The sequence below is a fragment of the Pristiophorus japonicus genome, chromosome 14, assembly GCF_044704955.1.
Source record: "Pristiophorus japonicus isolate sPriJap1 chromosome 14, sPriJap1.hap1, whole genome shotgun sequence".
Lineage (NCBI taxonomy): Eukaryota > Metazoa > Chordata > Chondrichthyes > Pristiophoridae > Pristiophorus > Pristiophorus japonicus.
This window is the reverse complement of record NC_091990.1, coordinates 151,591,239-151,619,058: the sequence shown is the minus strand read 5'-3', so window position 1 is coordinate 151,619,058 and position 27,820 is coordinate 151,591,239. Positions and strand designations below refer to the sequence as shown.

The window sequence follows — 27,820 nt, the reverse complement described above, 5'->3', positions numbered from 1 at the left end:
AGCTCAAAAGCATCAAGACAGAAGCTCCTGTCAGAAACTTCACAATCTGCCCTGACTCTGTTCTACTTCCCAGCAGCTTGCTCAGGCAGAACCAGATGTTGCGTGACCTCAGTGTCCCGCTTTACTGCCCGTGAGCTGAGCCTTTCAGTCCATCACCAAGACAGCCTAAGTTATCATCTGCAATATCACTCACCTCCACTTCTACCTTACCACCACCACCATGCCTTCATCATCTCCAGGCTCAAATCCACTAACATCGTCCTTGCCAGCCTTCTGCTATCCACCCTCCATAAACTCCAGCTCATTCAGGACTCCAATGAACACCTCCTTAAACTTCCTTTCAAATACCTGCTCAGTATCTGGTTCAGTTTTTGTAATGGACTTTGGGACTATACTAATATTGTTGCTGTTCATCCCTGCAAGTAAAGAAAGAAAGCCTTGCATTTATATAGCGCCTTTCATGACCTCAGGATGTCTCAAAGCGCTTTACAGCCAATTAAGTACTTTTGAAGTGTAGTCACTGTTGTATTGCTGGAAACGTGACAGTCAATTGCACACAGCAAGCTCCCACAAACAGCAATGTGATAATGATCAGATAATCTGTTTTTTTTTTAAGTGATGTTTGTTGAGGGATAAATATTGGCCAGGACACCAAGCTCTTCTTTGAAATAGTGCCACAGGATTTTCTACATACACCTGGTTTAACACCTTATCCGAAAGACAACACCTCCGACAGCGCAGCACTCCCTCAGTATTAGATTTTGTGTTAAGTCTCTGGAGTGGATCTTATGATCTTCTGATTCAGAGGAGAGAGTGCTGCCCATTGAGCCACAGCTGGCACAAGCTGGCACAACGCGTGAATCTCCCAATCTCAGAAATAACAGGTGAAGGAAGGCAAGTTGTTCTTGGATTCTAAGAACACTTTTATAGCAAGTAATAATGGGCCTTTTTGTTTCCAAAGGTTTGGCACTTGGATAAAGGCCACACAAAACTAGGAATACGAGGAAAAGGACTGTCAACAGCAGAAATTCCTCCTTCACTGTCAATACGACGAACCATAAATCTGTGACCACTAAGAGAACTGGGGCTAGTCCAGTACAAGATCCAGAATGTTAATCATCATTTCATAGGAAGAAATAGCATTTCATATTTTACACTCGTGCAGACCTTTTTGCTAAAATTATTGACAAAAGAAATTTCACTAGCTTTTTCCTGTAATTGCAGGGGTCCACAGGATTTGTACCTACTGAAGAAATTCTGGGATGGCTGTACCATAAAGCAACAACAGGCAAAATGGTTGGGCTACTGCTGGTATATATTTTTCTCTTCTCTAGAGCTGTTTTCTCATTTTGGACTTATGAAAGCAACTTGCAAATGTTGCAAATCTGAAATAATAATAGAAAATGCAGGAAATAAGTCTCCAAGAGAGAAAAGTAGGTTAATATTGTCGGAACTCACTGGAGTGGAGCATTTTATGCCATGCGCTCTTAGACTTTATCGAGAACCCTTCAGCTTGAAAATTCTTTTGCCCCATAACCTGCTGGAAATGTGAGCTGATAACAGCATGGAGAGGGCAATGGGGCATCTGGGACCTTAGTGAATGATGGGAACAACAGTCTATCTCCTTAACCAATGAGATTTAAGTATTGAGAAATAAACAGAGCAATGACTGAAGAGGATGAATTAGAGTCAAATCAGGTACAGAAAAATAAATAAAGAGAGGGAAAGAAAGATTGAAAGAGAGAAAAATAGTGACAGAAAGGAAAAGTAAGACATTTTTTTTTTATTTGACATTTTTAAAATCTCTAAGAACAATTGGCCACCTGAAGGAATGAGACTCCAGAATTTAAGTTGCTCAATTTCTGGGTCAGAGAGGTTGATTGGCATTGCGTTAACAATTATTGCGTCGTTAAAAAGGTACTCGCACTGTTAATTATCAGCTTTAACTTTCTGTGGTGAGTTTAATAGTCAATCAATGTGCAACCCCAACATTCCTAAAAATAACGGGGAGGCTAAGAGCGAGATGCTGTTGACACAAACAAATGACGGAGCGGTATAAATCGACCTGCAATTTCTGAAGATTCGCAACTCATGGCGTATCTTTTTATCCCCTGAACTTGCTGGCCAACTTGCACATTAATAATGGCATGCATTGTTATCACGCCATTATTTTCCCAGCAAGTTCTCAGTGTCCTGCTGAAGAGTTCTACCCCAAGCATTAACCAATCTTTCTTTACGGATACTGGTTGACCTTATCGTGCATTTCTAGCATTTTCTGCTTTTGTTTCATTATTGGATGTGGTTTCTGATGTGTTGGAATATTATTTACTTCTATTCCCCAAAAAAGAGACTGAGGGAGGTGGTATTGACAGCGAAACTGCCACAATATGAATATTCTTCTTCTCAAAGTGTGGGAGGTGTGTCATTTATGTGAGTAAAGTGAAGACAGTTTTAACCTCTAGAGAAGGACTGGAAGTTTTTACTTAACCAAACATTGTAAAACTTATTGATATTGTCAGACTAACTCGAAGAATTCAAAGTCTGTGGTTCATTCATTCTGAATAACGCAAAATAAGTTACCAAGCATCATGAATCATACACTCGTGACAAGATTCTTTGAATATTTTTAGAGCAATGCTGAAGCCTCTACTCTACACATTCAGATTATCTCATTTTGAATTGGATTTTAAATCCAGCATTGATGTTGGGCGGGCGGTGGGGGGTGACATTTTTAAAATCTCAAACCCCACCCCAAACCACCTCCAACCCGCCAACTTCCAGTTTTAACGGAGGCGGGTCGGGGAGGCCGGGTTATCAACCTGCTCTCAGGAGGCGGGTTGGTCACTGAAATCTTTTAAGGAGGCTGCATGCCTCCATTTTAGCAGCACATTTATTTTTAATTCATGGAGGCCAGCATTTTCGGACTTCCAAAAATCCTGGCAGGTAAAAGGAGGTGAGAAGGGCCTGGTCCATGAGGTAAGTGCCTTTATTACACTGCTTGTGGGCCAGGAAGAGCAGTTGTGTTTTCTCCACGCCCAACAAGCTTTTCTGCACGCAATAGGACCCCACAGTGGCTGACTCTCACCCCCAGCATGTTTTACTCTAGAGATTTACTATAATGGTACCAGTGTTGAGGGACTTCAGCTACGTGGAGAGACTACAGAAGCTGGGCTGTTCTCCTTAGAGCAGAGAAAGTTAAGGGGAGATTTAATAGAGGTGTTCATAATCATGAAGGATTTTGATAGAGTGAACAAGCAGAAACGGTTTACAATAGCATAAGGGTTGGTAACCAGGGGATACAGATTTAAGGTGATTAGCAAAATAACCAGAGGCAAGATGAGGAGAAATTATTTTATACAGCGAGTGGTTATGATCTGGAATGCACTGCCTGAAAGGGTGATGGAAGCAGATTCAATAATAACTTTCAAAAGGGAATTTGATAAATACTATTGAAGGGGAAAAATTTGCAAGACTATGGGGAAAGAGCATAGGAGTGGGACTAATTGGATAGCTCTACCAAGGAGCCAGCACAGGCACGATGAGCCCAATGGCCTCTTTCAGTGATGTATCATGCTATGATTCTAATATGTTTTTTTCTTAAACACTGTAAATGCTACCATTTTAGAGCTGTTTTCCTCTAATTTTGTTTTTTGTTTGTGAATGAAAATTAATTATCCCTCCATATAATTACAATATAAGGTGATATGTTCTCAATTATACTTTGTTCCATCAAATATTTTATGATTGAACATGAAGCAATTTCAAAATGTTTTGGTTAAAAGGTTCTGGAAAAAATAGATTCCAATTATAGAAAACAGAAAACTACTTCAAATGTATGCAAATATAGCACGAAGATCTTAACTATCTCTCTCATTAAAGATGTTGCATTTCGGTTGCATTGTTCCTGCAGTGTTGCTGATTGGTCCATACTAACAATTTTATTTTTCTAATATGAGCAGCCAGGAACAATCAGATTGCTGGAATACATTTTCAACATGTTTTCATCCTACATGATGGGTCTTCATAAGAATAGAAGAAATAGGAGCAGGAGTAGGCTATACGGCCCCTCAAGCCTGATCCACCATTCAATAAGATCATGGCTGATCTTCGACCTCAACTCCACTTTCCCGCCCGATCCCCATATCCCTTGATTCCCTTAGAATCACAATCTCCATTCTGTTACTCCTCCATCCAGGGCATTTTGCTCATTCCGCCCAGATCTGCTCACTCCTGCAAGTGCCTTTAGGGTTTCTGCTGCACTGCCAGATGTAGCCATGGACTCTGTTCCGTGCACTCCCAGGCTCTAGATCTGACGTTGTACCCTTCCTCCACTGAGACTAACTTCAAGTGCTTCATATCTGCTCCATTCCTCTCAGGGTGGTTGCTTAAGCCCAGGTTTTTTTTCCTCATCACTACAAAGACCACCCCCAGTGCTCTAGCTCCACTCGCTCCCTTCATTCCTCACGATAGTTATAGAAGTGGTCCTACACCCCACTGATTTTACTAACTCTATTACCTACCTGCCACTCTCCCCGGTACCACATGCCTGCCCGCCAATCTTCCCAGCTCCATGCCCCACTCTCACTGCTCTCCATAACCCATAGCCTAGTCTCCAGGTCAGTAGCACAGCAGAGTGGTGTTACAGATAAGAAGTTCAAGTTTTGAATGGGTGCAAATGAAGAATCTATTTAATGTATCTGACATTTACTTATCCTATATAACTTATTCTGTAAATTAATTTCCTGTTGTTTACCACACCGTCTACTATTAATGTAGCTGCAACTATCTCTTTCGGTCCCTCTTGGTCCTATTGGTTATTAGTCTTGGTTATTAGGCGGTGCAGGCTAGAAGGGCTGAATGGCCTACTCCTGCACCTATTTTCTATGTTTTTCTATGTTTCATGTTGCACTCACGGCTCTGCTTATACTTACTTACTTTTAATTACCCTTAATTTGTGTGACTGAGTTCTCGTTAATATTATGCTTCCCTGTGCATACCTTTTAAAATATTTCTGTTTGTTCCTTTGGTTAACATGTAGCCATGATAGCCCTGGTCATTTTGTTTCAATTAGTTTTTGGAGGGATATATTTTTGTTTCAGATCCTTTAACTGGGTCTTAAACAGAATTTTACTTCTGCTGTTTTACTTTCCAATTCTTCTTCCCACTTACACCTCCGTAAAACTTTTCTCTTTGCTCCAAAATATGTTCCCTGTGGCGATCTAGGCCTAAAAATAGGATCAGGCCCGAAAACAGATGCGGGAATTGTGATGCACTGTCAACCTAAGCCTGTTCTGAAGACTGCAGGCAGCACGCAAATTTCATACTGCCTGCTGATTAGTATGACCATAGTGTTCAGCCCAGCGCTAAACATGCTGCTGAGTGGGAGAGCAACAGGAGTGAAGAGCGACGTCATCAAGGTCCAGGTCGGTGATTGGAGCATGGGCAGGTACAGCAGGAGCGACGAGGTCGGGGCGAAGGAGCGACGAGGTCAGAGCGAAGGAGCAGCGAGGTCGGGGCGAAGGAGCAGCGAGAGATTGTGGAGGGACGTGACTGGGGCCCAGGAGAGGCATGAGTTCGGGGCCCAGAAGAGACATGGGCCCAAGGGCAGCATGGGCCAGCCCACACTGCGATATGTGTGCATATTAGGTCCATGCAGCAGCTCTGGTCTCCAGTCGTCTTGGTTAATCCTTGCTACTGGACCAAGACCGAGCTCTGTCAAGCCCGTGTGGTGGCTGATGTGCAACGGCCACCACACATTAAAAAAATCCATGCACAGGCATCTTCCACCCTTCAAGATTTTAGGTCCTTCATTGAAACACCTGTGAACTTTGTGACGTGGAAGCAAGTCATCCTCGATTTGTGGGACTGCCTATGATGATGATCATCATCAAGGAGTCTCTTGCGAAGCTAGCTCCAATTAAAGCAAGTCTGCACTCCTCAAAGGTAGTCTGCACCTCTGAAAGGAAAGTGTCTTCTGCCTGCAACAGGTGATTGGCTGGGAAGACAGTGGAGAAGAAAGTTCTAATGATGGCACAACACGGGGAAGAGCATGCAACCAGGTTCTCCGATGCAGCACCACTGCAGGTGTTGGTCCAGGAGATCAACTCCAGGAGAGAGGTTGTCTTTTTACAGGGGGCCAGGAGACCCTCCAGTCAACAACCAAGACTATTTCGAGGAAGAGCAGGAGAGCTATCCCTGGTGTCCTGGCAAATATTTATCCCTCAGTCAACATAACAACACCGGATTATCTGGTCATTATCACATTGCTGTTTGTGGGATCTTGCTGTGTGAAGGTTGGCTGCTGCCTATCCCACATTATAACAGTGACTACACTCCAAAAGTACTTCATTGGCTGTAAAGCGCTTAGACACTTCTGGTGGTCATGAAAGGTGCTATATAAATGCAAGTCTTTGTTTTATTCTTCTGCACCTAAAGATTGTTCCAACACCCTCATCAAGACGGCGTCTGGTGCAGCCCACACCAGACGTCATTTTGGACCCAATTTGGCACCCGTAACGCCCAAACAACGGAGCCAAAATTTTAGCCCTTAATTGCCAGAAATGAGGAAAATGTCAATTTTTAATGCCCTGACCAAAACTCATGCAATCTACAATTTGTTTCTCCCACTGCAAACCAGTTGCCAGCTCATCTGTAACTGCAAACAAAATTCTTTGGAGGTGCGTGGAAAGCAATGCAACTGCATGATGAGGATGTTTTTTGATGTAAAGGGTATTTTATTTCTCTCAATAGTGCAGAGTGAGAGAATAGCAGTCATTGAAATTCCTGAACCACAGGATCTGGCATATGGAGGTTAAAGCACTTTGATTACGATAGTGAGACGTGTGTCAAAGGTGAATGAAGAACTGGTCAATGTGGGAAAAGAGTTACTGTGTCTGTAAGCACTCTAGTATTGCACTTGAACTGTTGCGACCTCAGTCCATTTATTGCAGCTCTTGAGTGAAGGTACAGTAAGGTGAGCTCCCTTTTTTTACTTGTTTATCTGCAGTGTGCAGGTGACCTCTAGGTCTTCACCAGTTGCACTCCCAGGTGGTACAGGCATATTGTATACAGTGTGAAGATACATTCAATGGTCTTATGTAACTTTACATTAAGTGTACAGGGTATATACATACACAACATCACTCCCCCCTAAGTCTTGTGCCACTGGCCTTTGCACTGTATGCTCTGGCCCTCGACTTGAGTGCCCAAAGCCCTGGTACTTTGTCTGTGCTTGGGAATAGCTCTCTCCCTATGGACCCCCAAGTCTTTATTGCCACGACATTGGGAAATGGTCAGCAGTGGACGGTTGGAGGTTGCAGTGGGGTTTGAGTGGGTTCTGGGTGTGATCCATGTGTGTCCATGGCTACATACATCCATTTCTCCGCCCCCCCCCCTATACATAGTCCATGTGTGTGGCTCGACATCTGCATTTGCATATATGTACAGAGAATGAAAAAAAATTAGGATTGGTTACATCACTGTTTGGGTTTTGCAGAAGTGGAACGAGTAAATATGACAGGTAAGGTACATACATGATATTACAGTCTTGCCCCTGGGGTCTAGATGTAGGTGGGTTAGGACGCTAGTTCCAGAGTAACCGGACTGTGTCCAGGATGTCTGATGGTGGCACTGCGTCCCCTGCCAGCTGAGTGGGCTCGGATCGCTCCCCTGGCTGAGCCTCAGGGCCTTTGCTATTGCCTAGTGGTGATCAGTGCCACAGGAATGTGTGACCTCCTTGTCCTACATTGAGGGCTGCAGGGTCTCCCTGCTGCCCTTCAGCGGTAGTGGGAGACTGGCCATCCCAGGTCCCGTCGGGAGAGCTGGAGGGTGCTGGCCTCTTGCTCCCGGTACTGGCCTTGGTAGCCAGAGAGGTAGGGCCAATCTGGGGCAGGGTGTCAGTAGTGGTGATTGTGCCATCCGCTGATCGCTGGCCCTGCAGTGGGTATGCTCCCTCTATGTGTGGCCACACTCCCTGGGGCATCACATTGGTCCCAGAGGCGCAGGCTACATGATCGGGTAGCCCACTGGACCTGGGTGCTGCCCACTGGACCTGGGTGCTTCCCACGGGAGGTTGCCCTTGATTTTGTCGGCGTACATGTTGAACCCGGCATCATACATTATTCCATTACTTACATTCATGATACATTGGCTCTGATCGCAATCATCCGACTCAACATTGTTGGTTGTCTTTACAAATTCACATTTGTCAATTACATCTTTTCCCTCAATTACATCTTTTCCCTGTATACTACCAGCATCGCTGTATAATATTACATTTAGATACTTGTATCCATTAATTACATCGTTTCCACGTATTCTACTGGCATCGCTGTTCGAAGGTACATTTATAAACTTGCATTCATTAATTACATCTTTTACATTAGTATCACCGGCATCGCTGTACAGAGTGGAACTGTCCCTTTAATTGTTCTGGGTTGCCGGTCTCCATTAAGAGGGCCTTGCAAGTTTTACCCTAATCTGGTTCGCTGCTCGGCATCACGTGTTGCTCCCTCAACGCTGCCCCTCGTGGTCTGGTCGTGGCCATCTTGATTTCAGGTGCTTCACCTCGTGGTGCGGGCGCCATCTTTTCTCTCTCCATGAGATAGGCTCCCCAGGTTCTGCCACTGAAGCTGGGAATTTACCTTCTGCATTGATATTCTTCCTTTGGAGTCCTGCCACTGGAGCCTGGAATGTGAGGTCTGGTCATTCAGGTTGGATCATCTCACCGTTGGGTGCGGTCGAGTTAAACGGTAGGATCCTCAGGTGCTGCGATGAATCCAAATTTGGGGCCGCATGGGATGTCAATCGCCGGGGCCTGGAGGCTTTCCCAGCTCCAACAGATTTGGATTTGTTTCATCCATCTTCTTCCGAGCAGCGTTGGACCATCACCAGCAATGATCCACAAATGTAGCTTGTGCATCGCGCCACCGTAGGACACCTGGACATCCACGCTGTCAATAACTGGGATGGTGTCATTTGTGTAAGTGAGCAGCTTCTCCTGCATTGGTAGCATTTTAGGTTATTCAATAGGATTATCCCAGAGTTTCTCGAAGGCCGCCTGGTTCATCAGCGATTGACTCGCCCCTGTGTCGACCTCCATCGAGACTGGAACATCATTGATTTCGACTTCTATTTTCAACGGGGAACTCTCGGTGGAGCAAGTAAACACTCCGTACACCTCTTCCTGTGGCTGAGCTGCCTCCTGGATTCTCTCTTTGTCTTCATCAGCACTGGAGCCTGGGTGATCGGCCAACTCTTACTGACTCACTGAGTAAAATTTATTTTACACATTCACTGGAGATGGCCTTTAGTGTTACTGTTATGTATCTGTAAAGCATGTACTCCCATGTTCCGCCACCAGGGAGCACATCCCCTGAAGTCCAAGGGATCCCAGCATCCCTTGGGAGCACTGTATATAAGCCGGCCCCTAAGGCCTGTTCCTCCCTCTGTTGTTTCTTAATAAAGACTGAGGTCACTGTTACTTTAACCTCCCTGTGTGCAGTCTCATCTGTGTTAGGAACACAATAACTGGCGACGAGTATACGAATCCAACACAAAGATGCAGCAAACTGTGGGCATCCTGGAGAAGTTCTCGGAGGGTGAGGACTGGGAAGCCTATGTCGAACGACTAGACCAGTACTTTGTAGCCAACAAGCTGAACGGAGAAGGAAGCGCTGCAAAAAGGAGAGCGGTCCTCCTCACAGTCTGCGGGGCACTGACCTACAGCCTCATGTAGAATCTTCTGGCTCCGGTGAAACCCACAGATAAGTCATATCAGGAGCTGTGTACACTGGTTCAGGAGCATCTTAACCCAAGGGAGAGGATGCTGATGGCGAGGTATCGGTTCTACATGTGCCAGCGATCTGAAGGTCAGGAAGTGGCGAGCTACGTCGCCGAGCTAAGGCGACTTGCAGGACAATGTGAGTTTGATGGCTACCTGGAGCAGATGCTCAGAGACTTTTTTGTACTGGGCATTGGCCACGAGACCATTCTACGAAAACTTTTGACTGTAGAGACACCGACCCTCAGTAAGGCCATTGCGATAGCACAGGCGTTTATGTCCACCAGTGATAACATCAAACAAATCTCTCAGCACACAAGTGCTAGCAATGTTCATAAATTAATTGGAACTGTGTTTGCGAGCAGAAATGTACAGGGCAGGAACCACAAGTCTGCAACTGCCAGCAGGCCTCAGGTGACCCAGATGACTCAGAATCCGCAACAAAGGATGAATGCAAGGCAATTCACACCTTGTTGGCATTGTGGAGGTTTCCATTCAGCCTATTCATGCCACTTCAAAGGGTATATTTGCAAGAGCTGTGGAACAATGGGGCACCTCCAATGAGCTTGCAGACGAGCTGCAAGCTCTGCAAAACCTGTTAACCACCATGTGGCAGAGGTGGATCAAAGCAATTTTGAGTCTCAGAGAGAGGAGGCAGATGCTGAAGTACACGGGGTGCACACATTTTCGACGAAATGTCCACCTATAATGCTAAATGTAAAATTGAATGGCTTACCCGTAGCCATGGAACTGGACACTGGCACTAGCCAATCCATCATGATTAAAAAGATGTTTTGAGAGACTGTGATACAACAAGGCACTCAGACCAGCCCTGAGCCCCATCCACACTAAACTGAGAACATACACCAAAGAGCTCATCACTGTCCTGGGCAGCGCCATGGTCAAGGTCACCTATGAGGGCACGGTGCATGAACTGCCACTCTGGATTGGCCTGGGCGATGGCCCCACACTGCTTGGAAGGAGCTGGCTGGGCAAAATCCACTGGAACTGGGATGACATCCGAGTGCTATCACATGTTGATGAAGCCTCATGTACCCAGGTTCTTCACAAATTTCCTTCCTTTTTTGAGCCAGGCATTGGAAACTTTTCCGGGATGAAGGTGCAGATCCACTTGGTCCCAGAGGCATGACCCATTCACCACAAGGCACGAGCGGTACCTCATATGATGAGGGAGAGAGTGGAAATTGAGCTGGACAGGCTGCAACGCGAGGGCATCATCTGCCCAGTGGAATTCAGCGAGTGGGCCAGCCCAATTGTTCCAGTACTCAAAAGTGATGACACGGTCTGGATTTGCGGCAATTATGAAGTAACTATTAATCGTTTCTCGCTACAGGACCAATACACGCTACCTAAGGCAGACGACCTATTTGCGACGCTGGCAGGAGGCAAGATGTTCACCAAGCTCGACCTGACTTCGGCCTACATGATGCAGGAGCTGCATCAACACGCACAAGGGACTGTTCATCTACAACAGATGCCCATTTGGAATTCGGTCGGCTGCAGCGATCTTCCAGAGAAACATGGAGAGCCTACTCAAGTTAGTACCATGCATGGTGGTTTTTCAGGACGACATATTGGTCACGGGTCGAGACATTGTCGAGCACCTACAAAACCTGGAGGAAATCCTCCAGCAACTGGATCGCGTAGGGCTGCGGCTGAAGAGGTCGAAATGCATCTTCATGGCAAAAGAAATGGAGTTTTTGGGGAGAAAGATCGCGGCGGACGGCATTCGGCCCACAGACGCCAAAATAAAGGCTATCAGGAACGCGCCCAGGCCACAGAACGTCACGGAGCTGCAGTCATTCCTGGGACTCCTCAACTATTTTGGTAACTTCCTACCAGGGTTAAGCACCCTCTTAGAGCCCCTACATGTGTTATTGCGTAAAAGTGAGAACTGGGTATGGGGAAAAAAAACAAGTAATTTCTTTTGAAAAAGCAAGAAACATTTTATGCTCTAACAAGCTGCTTGTATTGTATAACCGTGTAAAAGACTTGTGCTAGCATGTGATGCATCGTCGTACGGAGTCGTGTGTGTATTACAACAAGCTAACGTTGCGGGGAAGTTGCAACCTGTCGCCTATGCCTCCAGGAGCTTGTCTAAGGCCGAGAGGGCATACAGCATGATTGAGAAAGAGGCATTAGCGTGTGTGTTCAGGGTAAAGAAAATGCATCAGTACCTGTTTGGCCTCAAATTTGAGCTGGAAACCGATCACAAGCCCCTCATATCCCTGTTCGCCGAAAACAAGTGGATACATACTAATGCTTCAGCCCGCATACAAAGGTGGGCACTCAAGCTATCAGCATACTATCCGCCACAGGCCAGGCATCGAGAACTGTGCGGATGCTCTCAGTCGGCTACCATTGCCCATCACGGGGGTGGAAATGGCGCAGCCTGCAAACTTGTTGCAGATGGCGCAGCCCGCAGACTTGTCGATGGTCATGGAAGCATTTGAAAATGATAAATCACCTATCACGGCCCGCCAGATTAGGATTTGGACCAGCCAAGATCCTCTGCTGTCCCGAGTAAAAAAACTGTGTACTGCATGGGAGCTGGGCCAGCATCCCCGTTGAAATGCAAGAGCTAATCAAGCTGTTCCAGTGGCGAAAGGACGATCTGTCCATTCAGGTAGCCTGTTGTGGGGTAACCGCATAGTGGTCCCCAAAAAGGGGAGGGAGACGTTCATCTCGGATCTCCACAGCACACACCCGGGTATAGCAATGATGAAAGCGATAGCCAGATCCCACGTGTGGTGGCCCAGTATCGACCCTGACTGAGAGTCCTGTGTACAGCAGTGCCGCGTGTGTGCGCAGTTGAGCAACGCGCCCAGAGAGGTGCCACTAAGTTTATGGCCCTGGCCCTCCAGACCATGGTCAAGAATCCATGTCGACTATGCGGGCCCGTTTCTCGGTAAAATGTTCCTGGTGGTGGTGGATGCTTTTTCAAAATGGATTGAATGTGAAATAATATCGGGAAGCACTGCCACCATTGAAAGCCTGAGGGCCATGTTTGTCACCCACGGCCTGCCTGACATACTGGTCAGTGACAACGGGCTATGTTTCATCAGTGCCGAACTTATAGAATTCATGACCCACAATAGGATCAAACATGTCACCTCAGCCCCGTTTAAACCATTCACCAATGGACAGGCAGAGCAGGCTATACAAACAATCAAACAGAGCCTTAAAGGAGTCACAGAAGGCTCACTCCAAACCCATCTGTCCTGAGTACTGCTCAGCTACCGCACGAGACCCCACTCACCCACAGGGATGCCCCTGGCTGAGCTACTCATGAAAAGAACACTTAAAATCAGACTCTCACTGGTTCACCCCAACCTGCATGATCAGGTAGAGAGCAGGCGGCAGCAACAAAATGTAAACAATGGTTGCGCTACTGTGTCACGGAAAATTGATCTGAATGATCCTGTTTATGTACTAAACTGTGGACATGGTCCCAAGTAGATCGCGGGCACGGTAATAGCTAAAGAAGGGAGTAGGGTGTTTGTAGTCAAACTAGACAATAGACAAATTTGCAGAAAGCACCTGGACCAAACAAGACTGCGGTTCACAGACTGCCCTGAACAACCCACAGCAGACACCACCTTTTTCGAGCCCACAACACACACCCAAAGGATCAACGACACCACCCCGGACCAGGAAATTGAACCCATCACGCCCAACAGCCCAGCAAGTCCAGGCTCACCCAGCAGCCCTGCAGGGTCAACAACACGCCAGCCCAGTGAGGGCACAGCCAACACACCAGAACCGACATTTTTACCGAGGCGGTCCACCAGGGAAAGAAAGACTCCCGACCGCCTCACCTTGTAAATAGTTTTCTCTTTGACTTTGCAGAGGAGTGATGTTGTGTATCTGTAAAGCATGAACTCCCATGTTCCACCACCAGGGAGCACATCCCCTGAAGTCCCAAGGGATCCCAGCATCCCTTGGGAGCACTGTATATAAGCCGGCCCCTAAGGCCTGTTCCTCACTCTGTAGTGTCTTAATAAAGACTGAGGTCACTGTTACTTTAACCTCCCTGTGTGCAGTCTCATCTGTGTTAGGAACACAATAGTTATAGCCTTTCCAAGTATAGTCTCTGTATCTGCATTGGTGGTCTCTGTGTTTTCTCCACAGCGCCAGCATGGGGCTAGCCGGTTGGCCCTATGTGGCGGACTCAGGGTTGTGGGACTCGGTCGCAGCCTTGCCTCTGAAAGGTGCCATTTGGTTCACGGTACTTGTCGGGTTAGAGTCCTGGGGATGTGTCATCATCCTCTTGGAATCGCAGGCTGAGGTCATGAATGCCTGGCTGATGTTAATTGCCTTCTGCAGGGTGACCGTGGTGTCCGCAGAGAGCAGCCTATGGAGGAGGCCTTTGTGGCCGATTCCAATAAAAAAGATATCCTTCAGTGCTTCGGTGAGATGGTCGCCAAAATCACATGGTGCAGCCAATCGTCTCAGGTCTGCAGCATATTTTGCAATTTCTTGGCCTTCAGGCCGCTGGTGTGTGTAGAACCAGTGTCTGGCTGTGAGGAAGCTCTCTTTAGGCTTGAGCTGTTCCTATATCATCGTTACGAGCTCCGCGAACATTTTGATTATCGTCTTCTCTGGGGCTAGCAAGTCCCTGATAAGGCCATGAATGATGGGCCCACAACTGCTGAGCAGGATAGCCCTTCGCTTATCAGCCAGCGAGGTCAGTGTGTCTCCAACCAGATCGTTCGCGATGAAATAGTGTTCTAGCCTTTCCACAAAGGCATCCCAATCTTCCCCATCAGTGAATTGTTGAAAGTTGCCAAGGTTAGCCATTTTTCGCGTGGAAATTCATATTCGTGTCGCAAGTTATTGTGTCTGTAAGCACTCTAGTAATGACTCTATGAGGTAAGGCATTGCACTTGAACTGTTGTGACTTTAGTCCATTTATTGCAGCTCCTGAGTGAGGGTACAGCATTTTGAGCTCCCTTTTATACCTGGTTACCTGTGGTGTGCAGGTGACCTCTCGGTCTCCACCAGTTGCACCCTCTGGTGATACAGGCATATTGTATACAGTGTGAAGATACATTCAATGGTCTTATGTAACTGTACATTAAGTGTACAGGGTACATACGTACACAACAGGAATCAGCATTTAATATAGTCTTTCTACTAGCTGCAGAGGAGCAAAAGCCGCTAACTATGTCTTTAGACTGCAGTGATGTGCCATGGAAAAAGTTCTGTGGGTTCTCAAAAACTCGAACTTAACTACTCATAACATGTACATGAACATAAATTTGAAACAAATGCCTCCTTCGTGCTTGTGCTTGAAATTGGGACAGAGATGCAAATGGTTGATTCTACGTTCACTGGAGTTGATTATGTGCTGTTCCTGCTCATTTATTGCAAATAAGTATCCAAAAATACTGAGGCTGATACACTGTACAATCCAGTTCCGCTCACTTGAAGGCGAGCTTAACCCTCTGACTGCTGCAAGGTTTACAGAAACCCATGTTTTTGCAACAAACTGAACAGTTCAGATTACTTCAGATTGACATGATTCTATCTCTGGCATGTAAGAATGAGCCCAAAGCCAGAAGGGTTGCTGCTGAGCAGAGTTGCCTTTGTAGCCTGACAGCTTGTAAAAGCAGTTCAGATTTCCTGAAAATGCCTGTTTTGTTTGAAAGATAAAATAGTTTAGAATGATGAAATAGGATTGATTGATTTCCAAGGCATTTGTCTTGCCTTGTGTGCCAAGACAAAATATACTTATCAAGAGCCATGCATAACATAGCTCAATGTGAAATTGAAACATCAAGAGGCCAAAATTGCCCCTTTCCTTAAGGCCTGTTAAGATCGGAAAGTGGGGGCTATGCTACGGAGTGCAATGGCCGCCGACCTTTCATATAATGGTTTCCATTATCAAAATTCTGAACCCGTGTTAACCCGGCGGTGACCTTCTCCACCCCCCACCCATGCCTCCGCTGCAGCCGATCCGTCTTAAGTGCATCATCACTGTTATGTATGAATAAGGAGTCTGACTGGATACTGTGAGCACAAAGTAAAGCGTGACCTTAGTCTTTTATTGCAGGTCTCCAGAGTGCCTCTCCAACCTGTGAGGCCTCCTTAAGTACAGGTGCTCCCAAGGGATTGTGGGATCCCTTGGGACTCCAGGAGATGAGCCCTCTGGTGGTTACACAAAGTATATATAGGTTTACATATATAACAACACTCCCCCCCCCCAAAGTCAATAGTGTAACTATTTACAAGGTGAGTCGATCTGGGGCCTTTCTTTCCCTGGTTGATCGTCTCGGTGCAATGGCTGGTCTTGGTGAATCGTTGGTTGAGCTCTCGCTGGGCTGCTGTGCAGCTGGCCTTGCTGGGCTACCTGGTGTGGTGAGCCCTGCTGGGCTGCTGCGGGTGATGGGTTCTGATTCGTGGTCAATTGCGGTGTCGGTTGCCACTGGTGTGTATGTTGGAGGGTCAAAGAAGGTAGGGTCCAATGTGGGTTGCTCAGGATAGTCTGTGAATCTGAGTTTGATTTGGTCCAAGTGTTTCCGGTGGATGAGTCCATTTGAAAGTTTGACCCGAAACAGCCTACTTCCCTCTTTGGCCACAACAGTGCCGGGACCAACATGGGACCTTGTCCATAGTTCAACACAAATACAGGATCATTGATTTCAATTTCGCGTGACACATTTGCGCTATCATGATATGTACTTTGTTGAAGCCGCCTGCTCTCTATCTGTTCATGTAGATCAGAGTGCAATAATGAGAACCTTGTCTTAAGTGCCATTTTCATGAGCAGTTCAGCGGGTGGAATCCCAGTGAGCGAGTGGGGTCTCATGCGGTAGCTAAGCAGGAGTCTGCAGTGAGCCTTCAGTTACCCTCTTCAAGCTCTGCTTGATGGTTTACACTGCTCTCTCTGCCTGTCCATTGGATGCTGGTTTGAACGGGGCAGATGTAACATGTTTGATTCCATTAAGGGTCATGAACTCTTTGAACTCGGCACTGGTGAAACATGGCCCGTTGTCGCTCACAAGGATATCAGACAGGCCGTGCATGGCAAACATGGCTCGTAGGCTTTCAGGGGTGGCAGCGGACGGCTTGCCGACATCATCTCACATTTAATCCATTTGGAGTACGCATCTACATCCATTAGGAACATTTTACCCAAAAACGGGCCTGCATAGTTGACATGGACCCGAGACCATGGTTTGGAGGGCCAAGATTATAAACTTAGTGGCGCCTCCCTGAGTGCGTTGCTTATCTGCGAGCATGTATTACATTTGTGCACGCAGGACTCAAAGTCCGCATCGAAACCAGGCCACCACATGTGAGATCTGACTATCGCTTTCATCATTACAATGTGGAGATCACTGATGAAAGTGTCCCTGCCCTTCTTGGGGTCCACTACCCGATTACCCCACAGAAGGCAGTCTGCTTGTATAGACATTTCATCTTTATGCCGCTGGTACGGCTTTATCTCTTCCTGCATTTCCACAGGGACACTGGACCAGCTCCCGTGAAGCACACAATTTATTACTAGGGATGGTAAGGGGTCCTGGCACGTCCAGGTTCTAATCTGTCGGACTGTGACGGGTGATTGCTCAGTCTCAGATGCTTCCATTACCATGACTAATTCTGCGGGCTGTGCCATTTCCACCCCCGTGGTGGGCAATGGCAGCCTACTGAGAGCATCGGCACAGTTTTCTGTGCCTGGCCTGTGGCGAATGGCGTAGTTGTATACGGACAACGTGAGCGCCCATCTCTGGATGCTGGCCGATGCATTCGTATTTATCCCTTAACTTTCGGAAAAAAGGGATATCAGTGGCTTATGGTCAGTTTCCAATTCAAATTTGAGTCCAAACAGATATTGATGCATTTTCTTTACCCCATAAACACACGCGTGTTCCGCCGTGGATCTGTCCTCCTCTGCAACATGGTGGTTTGCAGGATTAGCAGGGTTTGCAGCTCGCCTGCACATACATTGGAGGTGTCCCATTGTTCCACAGCCCTTGCAGATGTACCCTTTGAAGCGGCATGAATGGAAATGATGATCACCCCCGCAGGGTCAACAAGGTATTAATGGCCTTGCATTCATCACCCTTGATGGTGGACTCTGAGATATTTGCAGACGTGCAGCTGCAGGCATGTGGGGCCTGCACTATACGTTGTGATTTGAAAACAACATCACTTTGTTCACAGTACTTGTAGCAGCAATCGTGTGCTGAGAGATTTGCTTAGTATTGTCACTGGTGGCAATGAATGCCTGGGCTATCGCTATGGCTTTACTCAAGGTTGGGGTCTCTACAGTCAAAAGTTTGCGAAGTATCACTTCATGGCCAATGCCAAGTACGAAAAAGTCTCTGAGCATGTGCTCCAAATGTCCTTCAAATTCGCAATGTTCTGCAAGGCGTCTCAGCTCGGTGACATAGCTCGCCACTTCCTGGCCTTCAGACCTTTTGTAGGTGTAGAACCGGTACCTTGCCATCAGAACTCTTTCCTTCGGGTTCAGATGTTCCCGGACCAGTGTGCACAAATCATCGTACGATTTGTCTGTGGGTTTCGCTGGAGTAAGAAGATTTTTCATGAGGCCATACATTGGTGCCCCGCAGACAGTGAGGAGAATCGCTCTTCATTTGGCAGCGTTCGCTTCTCCTTCCATCTCGTTGGCCACGATGTATTGGTCGAGTCGCTCCACGAAGGTTTCCCAATCATCTCCCTCCAAAAATGTCTCCAGGATGCCCACTGTTCTCTGCATCATTGGATATCTCATCGCCTGTTGTTATGTATGAATAAGGAGTCTGACTGGATACTGTGAGCTCAAAGTAAAGTATGACCTTAGTCTTTTATTGCAGGTCTCCAGAGTGCCTTTCCAGCCTGTGAGGCCCCCTTAGTACAGGTGCTCCCAAGGGATTGTGGGATCCCTTGGGACTCCAGGGGATGAGCCCTCTGGTGGCTACACAAGGTACATGCAGGTTTACATATAACAATCACCATGCACACTGCCGATCTACCCCTCCGACGGCGAAATTCTGCCATGAAAATCTTCAGCCCGCCCGGCGGTGCAAAAACAAGCTTTTTCCCGGTGGTCTAGTGAGGCTGTAGCCTTCTGCAGTGGTGGTACGGCTTCCCTTAAAGAGGAGGATGCACTGCCGTTGCTGCCATGTTTTTTTTTTGTCGGCCATTTACCATGTCGGCCCGGCAGTTATGCCCATGGGTTCAGCCGGGCCACCAACAAGCAGCCTGACACCCACTCTTGGGTATTAGACCACTGGCCTGGCTGAAACCATCCCTGGTGGCCCAGTGGGCCAAAGTTTTAAACACACAAAGGTTCTTTCCTTTAAGTGAAGGGGAGAGCCGTGTTGATGCGGTGCCGTGATGAAGTCATCGCGGCGGTCATTCCGCACCGTCCACAACTTCCACCCCTCAGGTGTTGCCATCGCCGCCTTTCTGCCCCTCTCATGCAGTCACTGCCCCCATTAAGAGTGACTTCTGGATCGGAGAGAAAAAAAACAAGGAGCGAAATTTCGCCCAAGAGGCGACCTCAACCACCGCTGCGGTGAAAACAGTAAAATCCGGATTGCATGCGCCCCATTTTGGGCAGGTTGCAATTGTGGCCCCCAAGTATCTCCCCAAACCCCTTCCCTTCCCCTGACCCCTGCAAGCACTCAACTCATAAACAATTAATTCTAGGCACAAAAAAATAACTCAGAATAAGCCATTTGAGGAGGGAAGAACAAAGTTATGTGCATCTTAAGCAAGCTCTGTAATAATGGAAGGTGAACCCAGGAACCATCACCATAACATTAAGATCTTCGGGAGAAAGGGATGTTTGACTTAGAAATTTTCATCAACACTATCAATGTTTTGATTAACTGAGAAGAGGTTATGATTGGATAATCCTGGAAGATGTATTTACTCTCTCCTAGATACCTCTGTAAGATCCCCTCTGAGATGTCTCCTTTCCATGTTGAAGAGTCCTTATTTAACTAGTTATTCCTGAAAGCTTGTCCTGGTAACAGCAAAGTCCAGCCCCATTGCTCTCATGTGCAATAGGGCAGTCCGGATGGTCTCTTATATCCCAGTTGCCAATACTGTGTGCAGTATTCCAGGTTTATCGTGATCAGAGCACTGTACAGCTTCAGCAAGACTTCAGAGTGATCTGGTAATCTTGCTACCTAGGGAAGTTTCAATGGGCTTGAATTTCCTAACTGCTCGCCAGTGCCCAATTGCCGCCCAAAATACTGCTAAGATTCCCAAGATTATCGCCGGCGAAAACATCCCCCCAAAAATTTAAAAATCTGCCAAGCGAAAACCATGGGCATTGCACCCCCAATCTGGGCGAAAAAGTGCAATTTAGGGTCGATTGGGCGGTTCCTAAAGAAAATGGCCGATAAATTTAAAAAATCACTGAAAATTTATCCGAGGCTGCAAGTTGGGCCTAGCAGCAAAAAAACATTAAAAATAATTTTTAAAAATAACATCACATAAAAAATCAAAAAAACATCTCAAGACCCTTTTCAATTAAATCACCACAACAGAATTTTTAAGAAATGAGTAAAAAAACAATTACTAACCTTTTTCTTGAGCTATTCACCGACCGCTCAGCTGCGCTGATTCTCGTGGGTGTTTTTTTTTCATACTTACCTACAGGTCACTGCTGAGCCAAATATCGCCAGGGCGATCTCAGGATGGTGCACACCGACTGTCCGTTCCCCAGTGGCACCTCGAAACCGCCGGCGTAACTCAGGTAGGGAATTTTTTGCTCACCTGATTATCGGCCACAATGGCCAATACCGCCCAGAAACCGGGCGGTAAGCCATTGGAAACTCTAGCCCAATATAACTTAGATTTACTGATGTAAAGCAATATCCAAATATTGTCAAAACTTATCAAGGCATGGCTAAATGTTTTTTTTTTCAAAAAGCAGCGTCTCAGAGACAAACAAGATACTTAACAAGATTGTGAAAGTAAATGCAGAACAATATTTTCTGATACACCAAGGCATCAGGACAAGAGGACACAGATTCACAGTTGACAAGTAAGTTTAGGACAGACGGCAGGAAGAATGTTCTTTCCACAGAAGATGATGAACTGGTTGAACAGGTTGTTAAAAAGGCCTCGACGCTGACTCCAATGTCCCAAAGCCCCACCACCCACTCCCACTGTTCCAATCACACCCCCGGAAACTCCTCCATCCAGTCAGCCGACTGACCATGTCCCAGTTGCCCTCTCCTGGTCCAATGCGCCCCCACCTGAACGTCCCATCCAAATTGTATCATAAGAACATAAGAAATAGGAGCAGGAGAAGGCCATACGACCCTTCGAGCCTGCTCCGCCACTCAATACGATCATGGCTGATGCGATCATGGACTCAGGTCCACTTCCCTGCCTGCTCCCCATAACCCCTTAATCCCTTATCGGTTAAGAAACTGTCTAGCTCTGTCTTAAATTTATTCAATGATCCAGCTTCCACAGCTCTCTGAGGCAGCGAATTCCACAGATTTACAACCCTCTGAGAGAAGAAATTCCTCTTCATCTCAGTTTTAAATGGGCGACCCCTTATTCTAGAATTATGGCCCCTAGTTCTAGTCTCCCCGATCAGTGGAAACATCTTCTCTGCATCCACCTTGTCAAGCCCCCTCATAATCTTAGATCACCTCTCATTCTTCTCAATACCAATGAGTAGAGGCCCAAACTTCTCAACCTTTCCTCATAAGTCAACCCCCTCATCTCCGGAGTCAACCTAGTGAACCTTCTCTGAACTGCCTCCAAAGCAAGTATATCCTTTCTTAAATATGGAAACCAAAACTGGATGCAATATTCCAGGTGTGGCCTCACCAATACCTTGTATAATTGTAGCAAGACTTCCCTGCTTTTACACTCCATCCCCTTTGCAATAAAGGTCAAGATTCCATTGGCCTTCCTGATCACTTGCTGTACCTGGATACTATCCCCGTTCTCTTTTAACAGCCTACCTGAGAGCCACAGCTGGCGACGGTGTGGGCTAAAGTTCAAAGCCTCTTCGCCGGCGAGCTGCCTGGGGAATGCAGAGCAGGTGTCCACAGCTCACTTGTCTCAATTAAATGAGGCACGAGGCCCAATATCGGCTGTGCAACAGGCCTACCGGTTCAGTCGTTGTCCAGTTCTAGGCCAGTGTGATTGATATTATAGGTCAGAAATTCGTTTGAATGCTCAGGGCACTGAGAAAGATTCTGTAAGTGGTTTGATAATGGAAACACCAGATAGTTTTCAAAAGCAACTTTTCTCATCGGACAACTGTAATCAGCAAATTCTTTCATTCCTCAGCCTCTGCTCTTAAAAACACAATAAATGATCCCAATTGTACGTAATATGTTTAATTGTGTAGGAAATCAGCACACCCTGAAGAGAGAAAGGTGAGAACAAAATCTACATTGAATTATCAGCTAAGCAGATGAATGGCTGTTAACATCTTAACTAATAGAAAATACGAACAGAATGAAGGGTATGCTCTTAATTAAGTATTTAGACAAATTTAGACAAGATATAAGGTATAGAAAGGATTTAAGCGAAAGCTACAAAGATAATTCTGGGTCCAAGGTCATTATGCAATTAAATGAAGTTAAGGAAACAAAATTTAGCATTGAGCAGAATGGATCTATACTCTGGAGTTTAGAAGAATGAGATGTGATCTCATTGAAACATATAAGATTCTGAGGGGGATTAACAGATATGGGGATTGGGCAAGAAAGTGGAAGATCAGCCATGATCTTATTAAATGGCGGAGCAGTCAAGTGGGGCCTACTCCTACTCCTAATTCTTATGTTCTTATGCTCTGAAGGTGTTTGGAGAAAATATTTGGTTTCAATAGTTGAGGGAAAATTGAAAGCATCATCAAACTGGCATTAATTACAAAACCAAAACAGAATACAGAAGTGAAATCTAGATAATTTAAGACAAAGAAAGATGGTAGCATTGGTGGGACTGGACCTGAAACTTTGGTCAGCAAATTTTGACAAGATAAAAGGTATGGAAAAGATTTAAGAGAAAGCAACAAAGAAAATTCTGGATCTAAGGTCATTTTGCAATGAAATGAGGCTAAGGAAACTAAATTTAGCATTTAGAAAAAATATGGTATTGGGAGGGGGCAGTGCGTTAATGTTTTATATTATGAAAGCGATTAATATTGTGGCTCTAAAAAGTCATTTTTCTGAAATAAGGTAAAGAAACCATAATGATAAGCTCAAGAAACCATGAGCTAAATATAACTTTACAAATAAGTTATTTGTACTTAAGTTGAAGCAGAGTAAAGGCAAAATTGCCCCTTTTTGTAGCCCCATTAGTGCCTCCGGGAAAGGGGAGCATTATGGCCTCCCAGGAAATTGCCCCGGTGGTTTGGAGGGGTGCTGTCCCGGCAGTGCACGTGGGGCAATTTACCCCGCAGTTAGCGCTCCGAGCCGGCGCGCAACCGCCGATGATTTCATCGTTGTGCATGTCGATCCCTCACCGTCCGGCGGGGGAAATTGCCCCACGGGCCGTGAGGTTGGTGTGTGAGGATGGCGGCCACCAAAAAGCCTGTAGAGTGTGCAGCAGCATTCCCCTTTAATCGAAGGGGAGGGGCATTGTAGAGCATTAGCGTTATGCGGAGCATCCACTTAGCGCTGGCTAGCGCCGTGCTACCTCTCCGGGAGCGGTCCTCAAAGGAAGCGGAGCATCGTAGACAGCGTTCCGCTGCATTTGAGAGACATACAGCCCAAATTCCGTGTGGGGGGGGGCGGGACGTCTGGGCCAGACACAGGAAATCTCGGCCCCGGAAGGTTTACCGCCCCGGATTGGGATGAAGGGCAATTTCTAGCCCAAAGAATTATGCAGCTTCCAATTCAGTAATGAGCACAGGGATACAGACCCCAGCAAGGTGAAAATGCATATGGCCTGTGTGGGTGAAGAAGGACTTAAATGATGGAGGCATTTGGTTGAGCTAAATGGTCTTTTCTCATTCAAACTATCTACGACTCCCATAATTTACATCACGATGCCCTTACTAAATTAACACCATGAAAGCATGTCAGATGAAATATTAACACAGAAGGCAGACTCATGTTGCGTGCAGGTACTAGAGTTGTCCTGACCAGGCGAGATCTCATTTACCTTTCTTGTAGTAAACCCATAAATTGATCTGAGTAGTAATGTGTGCGAGACCAAGTAGATATTGAGAAAATGACCTTAGACATTATTTCTTACACATTTGCGAGCCTCGAGGGGGAAAATCTGCTCAGTAAGGCCACTGGAAACCTCTGTGCCATTGGAGTCAGCAGTGTACGAGCCAGTGGGTTCTGTATTACCATTTTAATAATTTTAATAATTTCACACAGACTCTAAGATCAGTTCGTAATGCAAGGCTAAATCAGGGAACCATTGGAAAATGTTTTAAATTCAATTGGTTGTGCTTCCCACGTCTCATTAATAATGATTTCCCAATCATTAACCTTGCCCCTGCAGTGGTTCTTCACAAATATCCTCCGACGTCATTCAAAGGAGAAAATAAAAAGAGGCCACAGGGCTATGCAATACTAAATCTACTTAGCACTGCAAACTGACACTAATGCTATTAAGAACTGTTATAAAAACTATCCTTTATATTTCATTCTGAGCAATTCTGACAAAATTTCTGCCCAGTGATTCCTTTAATCTATTCAAATAACTACACCCAATGATATCCTAAATGTTCTAATTTTGCATCAGATACATTGTTCATTTAGATAGCTAAAATAATAGAAGTCACTGTACTGCCTTACTTATATATTTAAAAAAAAATGTTTGACTACATCTACAACTGTTGTTGCCTTATGTTAAATAAATCATCTCAATCACACATCTATAATTTTATTTTGCTGTTTCTACAAATAATTCCCTTTATGCTTTCTGCATTTGGAGACAATCAAAAAAGCAGATGAAACTTTTTAAAACATGTTGCTCCAGCTACAGTGATATAGTGAGAGTAAAAATACATTGGGTTTGATTTGTAATGATAACCTCATAATATAAAACATGATTGTCAGCTGTGGTGCAGTGGGTAGTGTTCTCGCCTCTGAGTCAGATTGTTGTGGGCTCAAGTCCCATTCCAGAGACTTGTGCACGGAAATCTAGGTTGGCACTCTAGTGCAGTACCGAGGGAGTGCTGTAATTACAGAGTTGCCATCTTTTGGATGAGACGCTAAACCAAGACCCCATCTAGACTCTCAGATGGGTGCAAAAGATCCCATGGCACTATTTCGAAGAAGAGCAGGAGTTATCCCAAATGCCCTGGGCAATATTTATCCCTCAATCAACATAACAGAAACAGATTATCTGGTCATTATCACATTGCTGTTTGTGGGAGTTTGCTGAGCACAAATTGGCTGCCGCATTTCCTACATGACAACAGTGACTTCACTCCAAAAGTACGTCATTGGCTGTAAAGAGCTTTGAGACGTCTGGTGGTTGTGAAAGGTGCTATATAAATGCAAATCTTTTTTTCTTTATGATTTAAGTAATTTTTCATATGCATTTGTAACAGATGACGAAATCCAATTTTATAATGGAATTTGGCCTATAAAGATATTTCGAGTAATGGTTCCCCAGATGCACTCCCTGGGTTATGATGTTTTCCCCAGCATGTCACTATGCAGGTAGTGTTCACTGTGTAACATATTCCTCAAGTCAGATGAGCGTGCTTCGACTAGTTTACTAAACATATCCACAAGTCGATAATTGAGTAGGAGGTAGAAGACAAAGAATAGGGAAAAAGGGAATGTTTTCTGATTGGCAGGATATGACACATGGTATTCCCCAGAGATCTGTACTGGGGCCTCAACTATTCACCAGATATATTAATGACTTGGATGAACAGATAGGGAGCTACATATCCAAGTTTACAGATGATACTAAATTAGGAGACACAATAAGTTGTGCAGATGGGCGTAGGGAGTCACGAAGGGACGTAGATAGATTAAATATGTTCTTGACATTGAGAGATTATAAGCTGTGAAGGAGCAAAGGGATGTAGGTGAGCATGTACATGTATCACTAACAGCTAGTGTACAAGGGAAAAAATTGGCCTTTATCTCAGGGGGACAGGCTGGAATTCAAAAGTGAAGAAGTATCTTGGTCAGTCCCTATCCGGAGTACTTTGTTCAGTTTTGAGCACCGAATCTCAGGAAAGATATACATCAGGAAAGAAGACATACAATGCAGATTCATCAGAATGATACCAGGATTTAGCTAAATTATGAGGACAGATTGTAAAAACTTGGTTTGTATTCTCTTGAGTTTAGAAGGTTAACGGGTGATCTAATTGAGGTGTTTAAAATGATAAACGTATTCAATAGGGTAGATGGTGGGGAAACCCAGAACAAGAGAGTATAATTTGAAGGTTGAAGTTATTTAGGAGTGAAATCAGGAAGCATTTTTTACAGAAAGGGTAATGGAAATCTGGAACTTTCTCTCCCAAAAGGCTGTGGATGTTGACTCAATTGATATATTCAAGACCCAGATCAATAGATTTTTGTTGGATAAGGATATCAAAAACATCAAATGGAGTTGAGGTACAGATCAACCATGAGCCATTAGAATGGAAGAACAGCCTCGAGGGGCTGAATGGCCTACTCCTGTTCCTATGTAAGAGCACTTAGATGGGAAAGATTGCAGTTGACTGAGTCGAGACTTGATTGGTCCAAGCCTAGCCACACTCACAATGCTAATTTTAATTTCTGTATCTACAGATCTATGACAACTGTAAAAGTTAGCTGGCAGAAATCTGCTGGTATTTACTTAATTATGTTATGCAAATAGACTTAACAATCTGATATAATTTTAAGGGATGTCAAAAATGAAATGAAACAAGTGAAGAGAACTAATACATTTTATTTAAAGCTTACGTAGCATGTAAAGGATGCTTGACAATTAGTCGCTTAATGTGGGATTCCATTCTACCATTCATATCACAGATGTGGATCAAAGTACTGTATTAAAGATTAAGAGTAATTTTTTTGAAGTTTAATTTCCATTGTCAAGCCTTGCTGGAGGGAAGAATGGGTCTGAAATAGAGTTATAACACCAGAGGGCTGATTCTGTAAACCATACCCCTGTTTCCATGCTAGGAGAGGAACCATGCAAGATTTATGTGAGGTTGTCTTCACATCTCTCCATTAGACTTTAAAACTGTCATAGTGAAAATGCAAGATCTTCAGTTGAGATTTGAAGTGGGAACTGGGAATTGTGCCTGTAATGATTTAGATACTGCCTTTTACCTCTGGAACCTGGGTTCAAATCCAGCCAACCCTGACAGGATTTTATGGGAAAAGAGCTTTGGCAGTCTTAATGCAGTTCTTAGTCATCAGGAGCTTACAACACAAAATTATCCCTAATTTGGCATTTAAGTTAATGTCACTCCAATAGGCTTAAGGATGGTTGGAATGGGAAAAAATGGGGCGTGCTCTGCTGAAGCTAGGGTAGAGTAAAGGGAATTTTACTCTCCATTGATGATTACACTGATATTCTGATAGGGTTAGATGAAGAAGGGTGGGAGGAGGCTTCTGTGGAGCATAAGCAGCAGCATGGACCAGTTGGATCAAATGGCCTGGCTCTGTGCTGTAAATTCTATGTAATTCTATATAACACTAGGTGGCTGAAATGTAAAGTATTTCATTCCCACATAGTAATGAGCACAATTTGTTATAGACATGGTTTAAGATTTCATAGATCCACGATTGTATTTAAACAATAACGATGTTTAACATTGCAATTGTAAGTATGAGTAAAAGAGATACAATTATTCCATGTGCTCAGTAATTGCTATCCTTCCTAGTGCACAAAGTGGGAAGTTCATCCTTGTTCCTTCTGTTTACAGGGAAGGCTACATTTCCAGATATGATTAAATATATTTCATGATTGCAGCACCAATGAGTCATAGAAATAGAAATTTAAACTTAGCTATGTGGAAGATTAAAATATAAAAAGTTCAGAGCAGTAACTGAGAGGCAAGCTGTGACTGAGATGAATGGTCAATGAAAAAATAATCCCAGTCCC

General features: G+C 45.2%; 1 long non-coding RNA gene across 1 annotated transcript in view; it reads left to right on the top strand.

The window, feature by feature from the left end:
* Positions 1-1,225: 1,225 nt before the first annotated feature.
* The window catches only part of LOC139279518 (uncharacterized), a 38,771-nt gene continuing 12,176 nt past the window's right edge, over positions 1,226-27,820 (top strand). The window contains exons 1-3 of the long non-coding RNA XR_011596497.1: positions 1,226-1,311; positions 20,426-20,522; positions 20,703-20,813. This is a non-coding gene — a long non-coding RNA (uncharacterized lncRNA). The remainder of the gene's footprint in view (positions 1,312-20,425; positions 20,523-20,702; positions 20,814-27,820) is intronic.